Below are 16040 nucleotides of genomic sequence, written 5' to 3'. Positions count from 1 at the left end.
ATGCTGTTTTTCAGTCATTTACCGAATTGTTTAAAGAGCTAAATGACCGTGAAATTCAAAATCACTACAAAATGAACTGTGAAAATGTTGAAATTTAGCATGGTATCATCATTTCACCCGCATAGCATGTGCGAAAGAGTAGAGAGGGTCACGGCAAAAACGGGAAGCACTTCGTGTACAAACTGGACAATTTCTTTCGGAGTATCAGGGTTTCAGACGAGAACTCATCTGTTACACGGGCACTTCAATGTTTTTAAACTTATTTAAACTCCAGGCTTCTTGTGTGTTCAGTATTCAGCATTCAAAGTAACGTCATCAATTTCCAACATGTTCTGACATCATTTGCTATTTTTCAGTCATTTACCGAATTGTTTAAAGTGCTAAATGACCGTGATATTGAAAATCACTACAAAATGAACTGTGAAAATGTTGAAATTTAGCATGGTATCATCATTTCACCCGCATAGCATGTGCGAAAGAGTAGAGAGGGTCACCGCAAAAACTAGATGCACTTCGTGTACAAACTGGACAATCTCTTTCGGAGTATTAGCGTTTCGGACGAGAACTCATCCGTTACACGGGCACTTCAATGTTTTTTAAACTTATTTGAACTCCGGACTTATTGTGTGTTCAGTATGCAGCATTCAAAGCGACGTCATCAATTTCCAACATGTTTTGACATCATTTGCTATTTTTCAGTCATTTGCCGAATTGTTTAAAGAGCTAAATGACCGTGAAATTGAAAATCACTACAAAATGAACTGTGAAAATGTTGAAATTTAGCATGGTATCATCATTTCACCCGCATAGCATGTGCGAAAGAGTAGAGAGGGTCACGGCAAAACTGGACGCACTTCGTGTACAAACTGGACAATCTCTTTCAGAGTATCAGGGTTTCGGACGAGAACTCATCGGTTACATAGGCACTTCAATGTTTTTTAAACTTATTTGAACTCCGGACTTCTTGTGTGTTCAGTATGCAGCATTCAAAGTAACATCATCAATTTCCAACATGTTCTGACATCATTTGCTATTTTCGGTCATTTATCAAATTGTTTAAAGAGCTAAATGACAGTGAAATTGAAAATCACTACAAAATTAACTGTGAAAATGTTGAAATTTAGCATGGTATCATCATTTCACCCGCATAGCATGTGCGAAAGAGTATAGAGGGTCACGACAAAAACTGGACACACTTCATGTACAAACTGGACAATCTCATTTGGAGTATGAGGGTTTCGGACGAGAACCCATCTGTTACACGGGCACTTCAATGTTTTTTAAACTTATTTGAACTCCGGACTTCTTGTGTGTTCAGTATGCAGCATTCAAAGCAACGTCATCAATTTCCAACATGTTTTGACATCATATGCTGTTTTTCAGTCATTTACCGAATTGTTTAAAGAGCTAAATGACCGTGAAATTCAAAATCACTACAAAATGAACTGTGAAAATGTTGAAATTTAGCATGGTATCATCATTTCACCCGCATAGCATGTGCGAAAGAGTAGAGAGGGTCACGGCAAAAACGGGAAGCACTTCGTGTACAAACTGGACAATCTCTTTTGGAGTATCAGGGTTTCGAACGAGAACTCATCTGTTACACGGGCACTTCAATGTTTTTTAAACTTATTTGAACTCCGGACTTCTTGTGTGTTCAGTATGCAGCATTCAAAGGGACGTCATCAATTTCCAACATGTTTTGACATCATTTGCTATTTTTCAGTCATTTACCAAATTGTTTAAAGAGCTAAATGACCATGAAATTGAAAATCATGACAAAATGAACTGTGAAAATGTTGAAATTTAGCATGGTATCATCATTTCGCCCGCATAGCATGTGCGAAAGAGTAGAGCGGGTCACGGCAAAAACTGGACACACTTGATGTACAAACTGGACAATCTCTTTCGGTGTATCAGGGGTTCGGACGAGAACTTATCTGTTACACGGACACTTCAATGTTTTTTAAACTTATTTGAACTCCGGACTTCTTGTGTGTTCAGTATGCAGCATTCAAAGCGACGTCATCAATTTCCAGCATGTTTTGACATCATTTGATGTTTTTCAGTCATTTACCGAATTGTTTAAAGAGCTAAATGACCGTGAAATTGAAAATCACTACAAAATGAACTGTGAAATGTTGAAATTTAGCATGGTATCATCATTTCACCCCCATAGCATGTGCGAAAGAGTAGAGAGGGTCCTGGCAAAACTGGACGCACTTCGTGTACAAACTGGACAATTTCTTTCGGATTATCAGGGTTTCAGACGAGAACTCATCTGTTACATGGGCACTTCAATGTTTTTAAACTTATTTAAACTCCAGACTTCTTGTGTGTTCAGTATGCAGCATTCAAAGTAACGTCATCAATTTCCAACATGTTCTGACATCATTTGCTATTTTTCTGTCATTTACCGAATTGTTTAAAGTGCTAAATGACCGTGAAATTGAAAATCACTACAAAATGAACTGTGAAAATGTTGAAATTTAGCATGGTATCATCATTTCACCCGCATAGCATGTGCGAAAGAGTAGAGAGGGTCACGGCAAAAACTGGACGCACTTCGTGTACAAACTGGACAATCTCATTCGGAGTATCAGGGATTTGGACGAGAACTCATCTGTTACACGGGCACTTCAATGTTTTTTAAAATTATTTGAACTCCGGACTTCTTGTGTGTTCAGTATGCAGCATTCAAAGCGACGTCATCAATTTCCAACATGTTCTGACATCATTTGCTATTTTTCAGTCATTTACCGAATTGTTTAAAGAGCTAAATGACCGTGAAATTGAAAATCACTACAAAATGAACTGTGACAATGTTGAAATTTAGCATGGTATCATCATTTCACCCACATAGCATGTGCTAAAGAGTAGAGAGGGTCACGGCAAAAATTGGAAGCACTTCATGTACAAACTGGACAATCTCTTTTGGAGTATCAGGGTTTCGAACGAGAACTCATCTGTTACACGGGCACTTCAATGTTTTTTAAACTTATTTAAACTCCGGACTTCTTGTGTGTTCAGTATGCAACATTCAAAGCGACGTCATCAATTTCCAACATGTTTTGACATCATTTGCTATTTTTCAGTCATTTACCGAATTGTTTAAAGAGCTAAATGACCGTGAAACTGAAAATCACTACAAAATGAACTATGAAAATGTTGAAATTTAGCATGGTATCATCATTTCACCCGCATAGCATGTGCGAAAGAGTAGAGAGGGGCACGGCAAAAACTGGACGCACTTCGTGTACAAACTGGACAATCTCTTTCGGTGTATCAGGGGTTCGGACGAGAACTCATCTGTTACAAGGACCCTTCAATGTTTTTAAACTTATTTAAACTCCGGACTTCTTGTGTATTCAGTATGCAGCATTCAAAGCAACGTCACCAATTTCCAACATGTTTTGACATCATTTGATGTTTTTCAGTCATTTACCGAATTGTTTAAAGAGCTAAATGACCGTGAAATTGAAAATCACTACAAAATGAACTGTGAAAATATTGAAATTTAGCATGGTATCATCATTTCACCCGCATAGCATGTGCGAAAGAGTAGAGAGGGTCAAGGCAAAAACTGGATGCACTTCGTGTACAAACGGGACAATCTCTTTCGGAGTATCAGGGTTTTGGACGAGAACTCATCTGTTACACGGGCACTTCAATGTTTTTTAAAGTTATTTGAACTCCGGACTTCTTGTGTGTTCAGTATGCAGCATTCAAAGCGACGTCATCAATTTCCAACATGTTCTGACATCATTTGCTATTTTTCAGTCATTTACCGAATTGTTTAAAGAGCTAAATGACCGTGAAATTGAAAATCACTACAAAATAAACTGTGACAATGTTGAAATTTAGCATGTTATCATCATTTCACCCGCATAGCATTCGCGAAAGAGTAGAGAGGGTCACGGCAAAAACTGGATGCACTTCGTGTACAAACTGGACAATCTCTTTCGGAGTATCAGGGTTTCGGACAAGAACTCATCTGTTACACGGGCACTTCAATGTTTTTAAAACTTATTTCAACTCCAGACTTCTTGTGTGTTCAGTATGCAGCATTCAAAGCGATGTCATTAATTTCCAACATGTTCTGATATTATTTGCTATTTTTCAGTCATTTACCGAATTGTTTATAGAGCTAAATGACCGTGAAATTGAAAATCACTACAAAATGAACTGCGAAAATGTTCAAATTTAGCATGGTATCATCATTTCACACGCAAAGCATGTGCGAAAGAGTAGAGAGGGTCACGACAAAAACTGGACGCACTTCGTGTACGAACTGGACAATCTCTTTCGGAGTATTAGGGTTTCAGACAAGAACTCATCTGTTACACGGGCACTTCAATGTTTTTAAAACTAATTTGAACTCCGGACTTCTTGTGTGTTCAGTATGGAGCATTCAAAGCAAAATCATCAATTTCCAACATGTTCTGACATTATTTACTGTTTTTCAGTCATTTACCGAATTGTTTAAAGAGCTAAATGACCGTGAAATTGAAAATTACTACAAAATGAACTGTGAAAATGTTGAAATTTAGCATGGTATCATCATTTCAACCGCATAGCATGTGCGAAAGAGTAGAGAGGGTCACGACAAAAACTGGACGCACTCCATGTACGAACTGGACAATCTCTTTCGGAGTATCAGGGTTTCGGACGAGAACTCATCTGTTACACGGGCACTTCAATGTTTTTTAAACTTATTTGAACTCCGAACTTCTTGTGTGTTCAGTACGCAGCATTCAAAGCGACGTCATCAATTTCCAACATGTGCTGACATCATTCGCTATATTTCAGTCATTTACCGAATTGTTTAAAGAGCTAAATGACCGTGAAATTGAAAATCACTACAAAATGAACTGTGAAAATGCTGAAATTTAGCATGGTATCATCATTTCACCCGCATAGCATGTGCGAAAGAGTAGAGAGGGTCACGGCAAAAACTGGATGCACTTCGTGTACAAACTGGATAATCTCTTTCGGAGTATTAGCGTTTCGGACGAGAACTCATCTGTTACACGGGCACTTCAATGTTTTTTAAACTTATTTGAACTCCGGACTTATTGTGTGTTCAGTATGCAGCATTCAAAGCAACATCATCAATTTCCAACACGTTCTGACATCATTTGCTGTTTTTCAGTCATTTACCGAATTGTTTAAAGAGCTAAATGACCGTGAAATTGAAAATCACTACAAAATGAACTGTGAAAATATTGAAATTTAGCATGGTATCGTCATTTCACCCACATAGCATGTGCGAAAGAGTAGAGAGGGTCACGGCAAAACTGGACGCACTTCGTGTACAAACTGGACAATCTCTTTCGGAGTATCAGGGTTTCGGACGAGAACTCATCTGTTACACAGGCACTTCAATGTTTTTTAAACTTATTTAAACTCCGGACTTCTTGTGTGTTTAGTATGCAGCATTCAAAGCGACGTCATCTATTTCCAACATGTTTTGACATCATTTGATGTTTTTCAGTCATTTACCGAATTGTTTAAAGAGCTAAATGATAGTGAAATTGAAAATCACTACAAAATGAACTGTGAAAATGTTGAAATTTAGCATGGTATCATCATTTCACCCGCATAGCATGTGCGAAAGAGTAGAGAGGGTCAAGAAAAAAACTAGACGCACTTTTTGTACAAACTGGACAATCTCTTTCGGAGGATCAGGGTTCGAATGAGAACTCATCTGTTACACGGGCACTTCAATGTTTTTTAAACTTATTTGAACTCCGGACTTCTTGTGTGTTTAGTATGCAGCATTCAAGGCGACGTCATCGATTTCCAATATGTTTTGACATCATTTGCTGTTTTTCAGTCATTTACCGAATTGTTTAAACACCTAAATGACTGTGTAATTGAAAATCACTACAAAATGAACTGTGAAAATGTTGAAATTTAGCATGGTATCATCATTATACCCGCATAGCATGTGCAAAAGAGTAGAGAGGGTCACGGCAAAAACTGGACGCACTTCGTGTATGAACTCGGCAATGTCTTTCGGAGTATCAGGTTTTCGGACAAGAACTGATCTGTTACACGGGCACTTCAATGTTTTTAAAACTTATTTGAACTCCGGACTTCTTGTGTGTACAATATGCAGCATTCAAAGTGACGTCATCAATTTCTAACATGTTCTGACATCATTTGCTGTTTTTCAGTCATTTACCGAATTGTTTAAAGAGCTAAATGACCGTGAAATTGAAAATCACTACAAAATGAACTGTGAAAATGTTGAAATTTAGCATGGTATCATCATTTCACCCGCATAGCATGTGCGAAAGAGTAGACAGGGTCACGGCAAAAACTGGACGCACTTCGTGTACAAACTGGACAATCTCTTTCGGTGTATCAGGGGTTCGGACGAGAACTCATCTGTTACACGGGCACTTCAATGTTTTTTAAACTTATTTGAACTCCGGACTTCTTGTGTGTTTAGTATGCAGCATTCAAAGCGACGTCATCTATTTCCAACATGTTTTGACATCATTTGATGTTTTTCAGTCATTTACCGAATTGTTTAAAGAGCTAAATGACCGTGAAATTGAAAATCACTACAAAATGAACTGTGAAAATGTTGAAATTTAGCATGGTATCATCATTTCACCCACATAGCATGTGCGAAAGAGTAGAGAGGGTCAAGAAAAAAACTAGATGCACTTTGTGTACAAACTGGACAATCTCTTTCGGTGTATCAGGGGTTCGGACGAGAACTCATCTGTTACACGGACACTTCAATGTTTTTAAACTTATTTGAACTCCGGACTTCTTGTGTGTTTAGTATGCAGCATTCAAAGCGACGTCATCAATTTCCAACATGTTTTGACATCATTTGATGTTTTTCGGTCATTTACCGAATTGTTTAAAGAGCTAAATGACCGTGAAATTCAAAATCACTACAAAATGAACTGTGAAAATGTTGAAATTTAGCATGGTATCATCATTTCACCCGCATAGCATGTGCGAAAGAGTAGAGAGGGTCACGGCAAAACTGGACGCACTTCGTGTACAAACTGGACAATTTCTTTCGGAGTATCAGGGTTTCGGACGAGAACTCATCTGTTACATGGGCACTTCAATGTTTTTTAAACTTATTTAAACTCCAGACTTCTTGTGTGTTCAGTATGGAGCATTCAAAGTAACGTCATCCATTTCCAACATGTTCTCACATCATTTGCTGTTTTTAGTCATTTATCCAATTGTTTAAAGAGCTATATGACCGTGAAATTGAAAATTGCTACAAAATGAACTGTGAAAATGTTGAAATTTAGCATGGTATCATCATTTCACCCGCATAGCATGTGCGAAAGAGTAGAGAGGGTCATGGCAAAAACTGGACGCACTTCATGTACAAACTGGACAATCTCTTTCAGAGTATCAGGGTTTCGGACGGGAACTCATCTGTTACACGGGCACTTCAATGTTTTTTAAATTTATTTGAACTCCGGACTTCTTGTGTGTTCAGTATGCAGCATTCAAAGCGACGTCATCAATTTCAAACATGTCCCCGCCCTCGTCGCGCCGTCCTCGTCGTCGCCGTCTCGCGCCGCCGCCCATACGCCGCCGCCCCCGCTCGTACGCACACACACACAATTTTTTTACTTATTTTCTGTTTTTTAGATTAATGCATTTCAAATTGTTAATTAGATGAATTACCTAGATAAGAATGTTAGATTAATGTGAAATGTTAGATATGATTAGATAGAAAAGTTAAATATTAATGTCAACTGTTAGATGAATTAGCTAGATATTAATTAGGTATATGAGATTTGAACTAGTTGAATTAGTATAACTAGTTTATTTGTAGTAAATGCTTAGTTGAATTAATAGAACTAGTTGAATTAGTTGTAATAATAGAACTAGTAATGTTTCACCTATATATAGAACTTAACTAGTTTATTTTTGTCAATTGTTAGATTAATGTGAAATGTTAGATATGAATTAGATAGAAAAGTTAAATATTAATGTTAATTGTTAGATGAATTAGCTAGATATTAATTAATGAGGTATATGAGATTATTTGAACTAGTTTATTTTTAGTAAATTCTTAGTTGAATTAGTTGAATTAATAGAACTAATTATTTTTAGTAAGAAAATTTAGGTATATGAGATTTGATGATCTAATCAAAATATTACTATATAGAACTACCTACTTTATTTGAGCTAGTTAGTTGAATTAGTCGAGCTACTTTATTTAGGTATATTTTTCGTAAGTGCTTAGTTGAATTAGTTGAATTAATTAGTTGAACTAGTTGAATTAACAGAACTAGTTGAATTAGTTGAATTAATAGAACTAATAAGTGTTTAATGTTTCACCTATGAACATAGGAATGTCGTCTGACGATGAACACAATTTCATTATGTGTGAATACTGCGAAGACCAGCGCGGCCTGTGCGGCAGAAATTTTCTAGTTGATGATAGGCACTTCAGCATCAAGCTGGATGAGAACTTTGAAGTGGATACAGTAAGTCAGAACGACAAGTCTTTTTTCATAATTAAGCATGACTTATGCTTCATTTGCTTCAACTTTTAATTTTAATGTTTTCACTATTCTACTAGCGTATCCCCTGCCATGCAAGAATTTTTGTCTTGGATAAGATAGGTTTCAGTCCTAACAAAACTATGGAGGTAAAAAGAGTTTACTTGAAGACCGAGCATGGTTATACCTTCAACGTCAAATTATACAATGCAAACACATACACCTATTTTGAATGCAAAACTTGGCAAGCACTATGCAAGGCTTATGCATTTGAGCCTGATATGATTATCACCTATAATATTCGTCCAGAAGATGATATTCAAGGTAATAGAGACATCTGGGTCGATGTGCAGACGCCTCCAATTCTACCATTATGTGAGTTTCTCTACCATATTTATGTCTTTGATATTGTTTATTCAAAAAGAGTTGACAAGTAATTTATATTGACAGCTTATTTCCAATCAAGCAAACATGTCCGACACTTGGTAGACAGGACCGTCCACTGTCCCGGGGCTGAACTAAACTGCGAGGAGACAAGTCATTATGTTTCATGGCTTGAGGATCTTGATGCTGTCAAGACAAAAAAAATCCTGCACTTAGAAATGTTAGTACTCAAAACGTGCGACCAATAGTGTTCGTACTGAACTACGGTCACATATATTTAGGAAAGATGGTAAGATTTCTACTATTTCTCCTCAGTGCATCTTTTGCATACATTATTTTAAAGCTAAACTTCATTGCTAAGTATGTTACTATATGATGTTCTTCAACAGGGACTCCCGATGAATGTTGTGCCTGATTGGATCGAGACTAAAGGTACCATGAATATTGTTTGCTTACGGCCAAGATATCCTACAATGCACTTTAGTGCATTCAGGATTTCTAATAGCGAGAATGCTTAATAGTAAAAGACTGCAGCAAAATTGTGAATGATCGTAGAGAAGTACTAGGGGGCAGCAATCAGAAGTGCAACCCACGATTAGGAGACAGGTTCATCTGCATGCTCCAATATGATGAATCAGGAAATCTATACGTGTTCTATGCTATTTTACCTGAGAGAGAGCAGCAGGAGTGATTAGCTAGTTCACGCTCTTAGTACTTGTCCTCTCATGTTCGTGTTCTTCGTCCTGAACTTAATCTCAAATAGTGATTTGCTTTTGTGGTGTTATGAACGCTTATAATATCATTACCATTTTGAACTCGATGATATCTTGGCTTCTGGTACAAGTGAATGTTTCTTCTTTAAGCTAGTGTTGGTGGTGATTAGATAGCGGTAATGACTATATGATGATTAAGTAGTGGTAATGAGACGACTATTATATGATGATTTTTAGCTAGCCATGAAAACTGTTGTTGGTGATGATATATATGATGCAAGAGTTTTTATATTAATATGATGATGATGATGATGATGATGATGATAATGAGTTATTATATCATTTATGAAAAAACCATAGATTAGTTTCAACTGGATGGATTCTAGCTAAGTGATCAAGTATATGCCATATCCATATTACCTCGATCACTTAATTAGGTGATCAAGTATATATATTATGGATATGGCATATACTTGATGACTTAGCTAGGATCCACATGCATCCAGTCAAACTAATCTGTGGTACTTTCACCTAATGATTTAACAACTCATTATAATGTAAAATAATCAATAGATTAAATTGAAAACACAAAATTAAAGTAAAAATAAAAAATAAAACCAAAACACACCCAAACATTTAGTACCGGTTGGTGTTACCAACCGGTACTAATGTCCTACGCGCCCCCGGAGCTGGCTCGTGCCACGTGGTTGCCCTTTAGCACCGGTTCGTGCTGAACCGGTACTAAGGGGGGGGGGGCTTTAGTGCCCACACTTTAGTGCTGGTTACCGAACCGGCACTAAAGGGCCTTACGAACCGGTGCTATTGCCCGGTTCTGCACTAGTGTAACTGATGCTTCCAGAGACCACCTAGATAGTTGTGCTGGTTGTGTTTTCAGGGAAAGAACTGCTGATCAAGCTGAATTGCTATTGAATAATATGCTGAGTAATGAAAATGATTGGACACTTCCTGAACCAACTCCTAAGCCAACTCCTAAGAAAAGGGGTATTCTATTTCTCAGTCCTTAAGATATGCAAGAGGCAAAAAAATCTATGAAAGAAAAAGGTATTAAAGCTGAAGATGTTAAGAATTTACCACCTATTGAAGAAATCCATGGTCTTGATAACCCAACACAGGTAGTATAGGTAAATTCTCTCTATAGATTTGATGAAGGTGATATTCCTCGTAATAAGTTTGCTAGCCAATGCTTGGATGGGTTTGATAATTTTATTGTTAAATAAGAAGACATCAATGCTTATGTTGGTAGACAATTGAAATGTAATGCTTATATGATTGAACACTTGAGTGATTATATGTCTAGAGTTAAAGGTGAACTTAAACTTATTAGCAAACATGCTTCTATGGTTACCACTCAAGTAGAACAAGTGCTTAAAGCTCAGAATGATTTGCTCAATGAATTAAATAATAAGAAAATTGATAATGTTGTTAGAGTTATGACTAGAGGGGGTAAAATGACTCAGGAACCTTTGTATCCTGAGGGCCACCCTAAGAGGATTGAGCAAGATTCTCAGAGAACTAATGTTGATGCACCTAGTCCTTCTAAGAGGAAGAAGAAGAAAAATGATAGGACTTTGCATGCTTCCAGTGAACCTGTGATACGTTTCCAACGTATCTATAATTTTTGATTGTTCCATGCTATTATATTATCCATCTACGATGTTTTATATGCATTTATATGCTATTTTATATGATTTTTGGGACTAACCTATTAACCTAGAGCCCAGCGCCATTTTTTGTTTTTTCCTTGTTTTTGAGTATCGCGGAAAAGGAATACCAAGCGGAGTCCAATTGACGTGCCAATTTTGGATGATTTTTATGGACCAAAAGAAGCCCCCGGAGTAAAAGAGTTGGGCCAGAAGAGTCTCCGGCTGTCCATGAGGGTGGGGGGCGCGCCCTACCCCCTTGGGCATGGGCCCCTATCTCGTGGGTGATCCGGAGACCCCCCCTGACGTGAGACCTACGCCAAAAATTCCTATAAATACATAAACGCCCATAAATAAACCTAGATCAGGAGTTCCGCTCCCGCAAGCCTCTGTAGCCACCGAAAACCAATCTAGACCCGTTCCGGCACCCTGCCGGAGGGGAGAATCCCTCTCCGGTGGCCATCTTCATCATCCCGGCGCTCTCCATGACGAGGAGGGAGTAGTTCACCCTCGGGGCTGAGGGTATGTACCAGTAGCTATGTGTTTGATCTCTCTCTCTCTCTCTCTCTCTCTCTCTCTCTCGCTCTCTCATGTTCTTGATTCGCACGATCTTGATGTACTGCGAGCTTTACTATTATAGTTGGATTTTATGATGCTTCTCCCCCTCTACTCTCTTGTAATGGATTGAGTTTTCACTTTGAAGTTATCTTATCGGATTGAGTCTTTAAGGATTTGAGAACACTTGATGTATGTCTTTCATGTGCTTATCTGTGGTGATAATGGGATATCACGTGATCCACTTGATGTATGTTTTGGTGATCAACTTGTGAGTTCCGTGACCTTGTGAACTTATGCATACGGCTGGCACACGTTTTCGTCTTGACTCTTCGGTAGAAACATTGGGACACTCTTTGAAGTTCTTTGTATTGGTTGAATAGATGAATCTGAGATTGTGTGATGCACATTGTATAATCATACCCACGGATACTTGAGGTGACATTGGAGTATCTAGGTGACATTAGGGTTTTGGTTGATTTGTGTCTTAAGGTGTTATTCTAGTACAAACTCTAGGATAGATCGAACGGAAAGAATAGCTTCATGTTATTTTACTATGGACTCTTGAATAGATCGATCAGAAAGAATAACTTTGAGGTGGTTTCATACACTACAATAATATCTTCGTTTGTTCTCCGCTATTAGTGACTTTGGAGTGACTCTTTGTTGCATGTCGAGGGATAGTTATATGATCCAATTATGTTATTATTGTTGAGAGAACTTGCACTAGTGAAAGTATGAACCCTAGGCCTTGCTTCCTAGCATTGCAATACCGTTTACGCTCACTTTTACCACTCGCTACATTGCTGTTTTTATATTTTCAGATTACAAAAACCTTTATCTACTATCCATATTGCACTTTTATCACCATCTCTTCACCGAACTAGTGCACCTATACAATTTACCATTGTATTGGGTGTGTTGGGGACACAAGAGACTCTTTGTTATTTGTTTGCAGGTTTGCTTGAGAGAGACCATCTTCATCCTACGCCTCCCACGAATTGATAAACCTTAGGTCATCCACTTGAGGGAAATTTGCTGATGTTCTACAAACCTCTGCACTTGGAGGCCCAACAACGTCTACAAGAAGAAGGTTGTGTAGTAGACATCAAGCTCTTTTCTGGCGCCGTTGCCAGTGAGGTTAGCACTTGAAGGTATATCTTTAGATATTTCAATCGAACCTTTTAGTTTCTTGTTTTATCACTAGTTCAGTCTATAAAAGAAAACTACAAAAAATGGAATTGAGGGTGCCTCATATGCTTCAGCTTTTTAATGTCTTTCGTGAGAATAAGGATTACGATAATTGTGCTCAAGTATTAGAAGAAGAATGCATTAAAATGTTTGGAACTAAATATTTGAATGATGAGCATGATTGCAATGTTGTTAGTATGAATTCCTTGAATATCCATGATGCTAATGATATGCAAAGCCACAAGCTTGGGGATGCTATGTTTGACGATGATGATATTATTTGGCCCCCAAGTTTTGATGAGAATATTTATTATGATGAAAGCATGCCTCCTATTTATGATGATTATGTTGATGAAAGTGGATTTGGATAGGTCATGACTTTGTTTAGTGATGAATCCACTATTTTGGAAGAGGTTCCAATTGATTATGAGAACAAAGTTGCTATCTATGATAATTATTGTGATGACATGTATGATTTAAAGAATAATGATATCCATGAAACTTCTCATCATGATTTTAAATTTCAATTGGATTATGCCTCACATGATAGTTATTTTGTTGAGTTTGCTCCCACTACTATTCATGAGAAGAAATTTGCTTATGTGGAGAGTAATAAAAAATATATGCTTGTAGATCATGAAAAGAATGCTTTATGTGATGGTTATATTGTTTAATTAATTCATGATGCTACTGAAAATTATTATGAGGGAGGAATATATGCTTGTAGGAGTTGCAATAATATCAAGTTTCCTCTCTATGTGTTGAAAATCTTGGAGTTATCCTTGTTTTACCCTCCTATGCAAGTTGATTCTTGTTCCCACAAGTTGTTTTCTCAAAAAATCCCTATGCATAGGAAGTGGGTTAGACTTAAATGTGCTAGTCATATTATTCATGATGCTCTCTTTATGTTTCAATTCTTATCTTTTATGTGAGCATCACTGAAATCATCATGCCTAGCTAGGGGCGTTAAATGATAGCGCTTGTTGGGAGGCAACCCAATTTTATTCTTGTCCTTTAATTTTTGCTCCTGTTTAGTAATAAATAATTAATATAGACTCTGTTTAGATGTGGGTTTATGTTTTAATTACTGTTTTTTCCAAGTAGAACCTTTGGGAAGACTTGGGTGAAGTCTATGCGATCTTGCTGTAAAAAACAGAAACTTTTGCGCTCACGAGATTAGCTGCCAGTTTTTACTGGAGAGTGCGTTTAGGTTGGTTATCTTTGCAGATTATTAATAGAAAAATTACTCATGTCCACCAATTTATTTCAGAATTTTTGGAGTGACAGAAGTACTCTAAATCTCCGGATTACTACAGACTGTTCTGTTTTTGTCAGATTCTGTTTTCTATGTGTTGTTTGCTTATTTTGATGAATCTATGAGTAGTATCGGAGCGTATGAACCATAGAGAAGTTGGAATACATTAGATATTACACCAATATGAATTTAGAATGAGTTCACAACAGTACCAAAAGTGGTGATTTATTTTCGTATACTAACGGAGCTTACGAGTTTTCTGTTGAGTTTTGTGTTGTGAAGTTTTCAAGTTTTGGGTAAAGATTCGATGCACTATGGAACAAGGAGTGGTAAGAGCCTAAGCTTGGGGATTCCCAAGGCACCCCAAGGTAATATTCAAGGACAACCAAGATCCTAAGCTTGGGGATGCCCCAGATGGCATCCCCTCTTTCGTCTTCGTTCATTGGTAACTTTACTTGGAGCTATATTTTTATTCACCACAGGATATGTGTTTTGCTTGGAGCGTAATTTTATTTTATTTTGTTTAGCTTGCTGTTTTAATAAAATACCAAGATATGAAATTCTTAAATATTAGAGAGTCTTCACATAGTTGCATAATTATTTGACTACTCATTGATCTTCACTTATATCTTTCGGAGTAGTTTGTCATTTGCTCTAGTGCTTCACTTATATCCTTTTAGAGCACGGTGTTGGTTTTATTTTATAGAAATAGATGAACTCTCATGCTTCACTTATATTATTTTGAGAGTATTAAACAGCATGGTAATTTTCTTTGGTTATGAAACTAGTCCTAATATGATGGGCATCCAAGATGGGTATAATAAAACTTTCATATAGAGTGCATTGAATACTATGAGAAGTTTGATACTTTATGATTGTTTTGAGATATGAAGATGGTGATATTAGAGTCATGCTAGTTGATTAGTTGTGAATTTGAGAGATACTTGTGTTAAAGTTTGTGATTCCCGTAGCATGCACGTATGGTGAATCGTTATGTGATGAAGTCGGAGCATGATTTATTTTTTGATTGTCTTCCTTATGAGTGGAAGTCGTGGACGAGCGATGGTATTTTCCTACCAATCTATCCCCCTAGGAGCATGTGCGTAGTACTTTGTTTTGATAACTAATAGATTTTTGCAATAAGTATGTGAGTTCTTTATGACTAATGGTGAGTCCATGGATTATACGCACTCTCACCCTTCCACCATTGCTAGCCTCTCCAATACCGCGCACCTTTCGCCGGTATCATACACCCACCATATACCTTCCTCAAAACAGCCACCATACCTACCTATTATGGCATTTCCATAGCCATTAAGAGATATATTGCCATGCAACTTTCCACCGTTCCGTTTATTATGACATGCTTCAGCATTGTCATATTGCTTTGCATGATCATGTAGTTGACATCGTATTTGTGGCAAAGCCACCGTTCATAATTCTTTCATACATGTCACTCATGAGTCATTGCACATCCCGGTACACCGCCGGAGGTATTCATATAGAGTCATATTTTGTTCTAAGTATCAAGTTGTAATTCTTGAGTTGTAAGTAAATAAAAGTGTGATGGTCATCATTATTAGAGCATTGTCCCATGTGAGGAAAGGATGATGGAGACTATGATTCCCCCACAAGTCGGGATGAGACTCCGGACAAAAAATAAAAAAAAGAGAAAAAAAGAGTCCATAAAAAAGAGAAGGCCAAAAAAACCAAAAAACAAAAAAATGAGAGAAAAAGAGAGAAGGGGCAATGCTACTATTATTTTACCACACTTGTGCTTCAA

Source organism: Triticum dicoccoides, chromosome 2A, assembly GCF_002162155.2.
Source record: "Triticum dicoccoides isolate Atlit2015 ecotype Zavitan chromosome 2A, WEW_v2.0, whole genome shotgun sequence".
Classification (NCBI taxonomy): Eukaryota; Viridiplantae; Streptophyta; class Magnoliopsida; order Poales; family Poaceae; genus Triticum; species Triticum dicoccoides.
The sequence above is the reverse complement of the archived record's forward strand: the minus strand, read 5'-3'. Positions refer to the sequence as shown.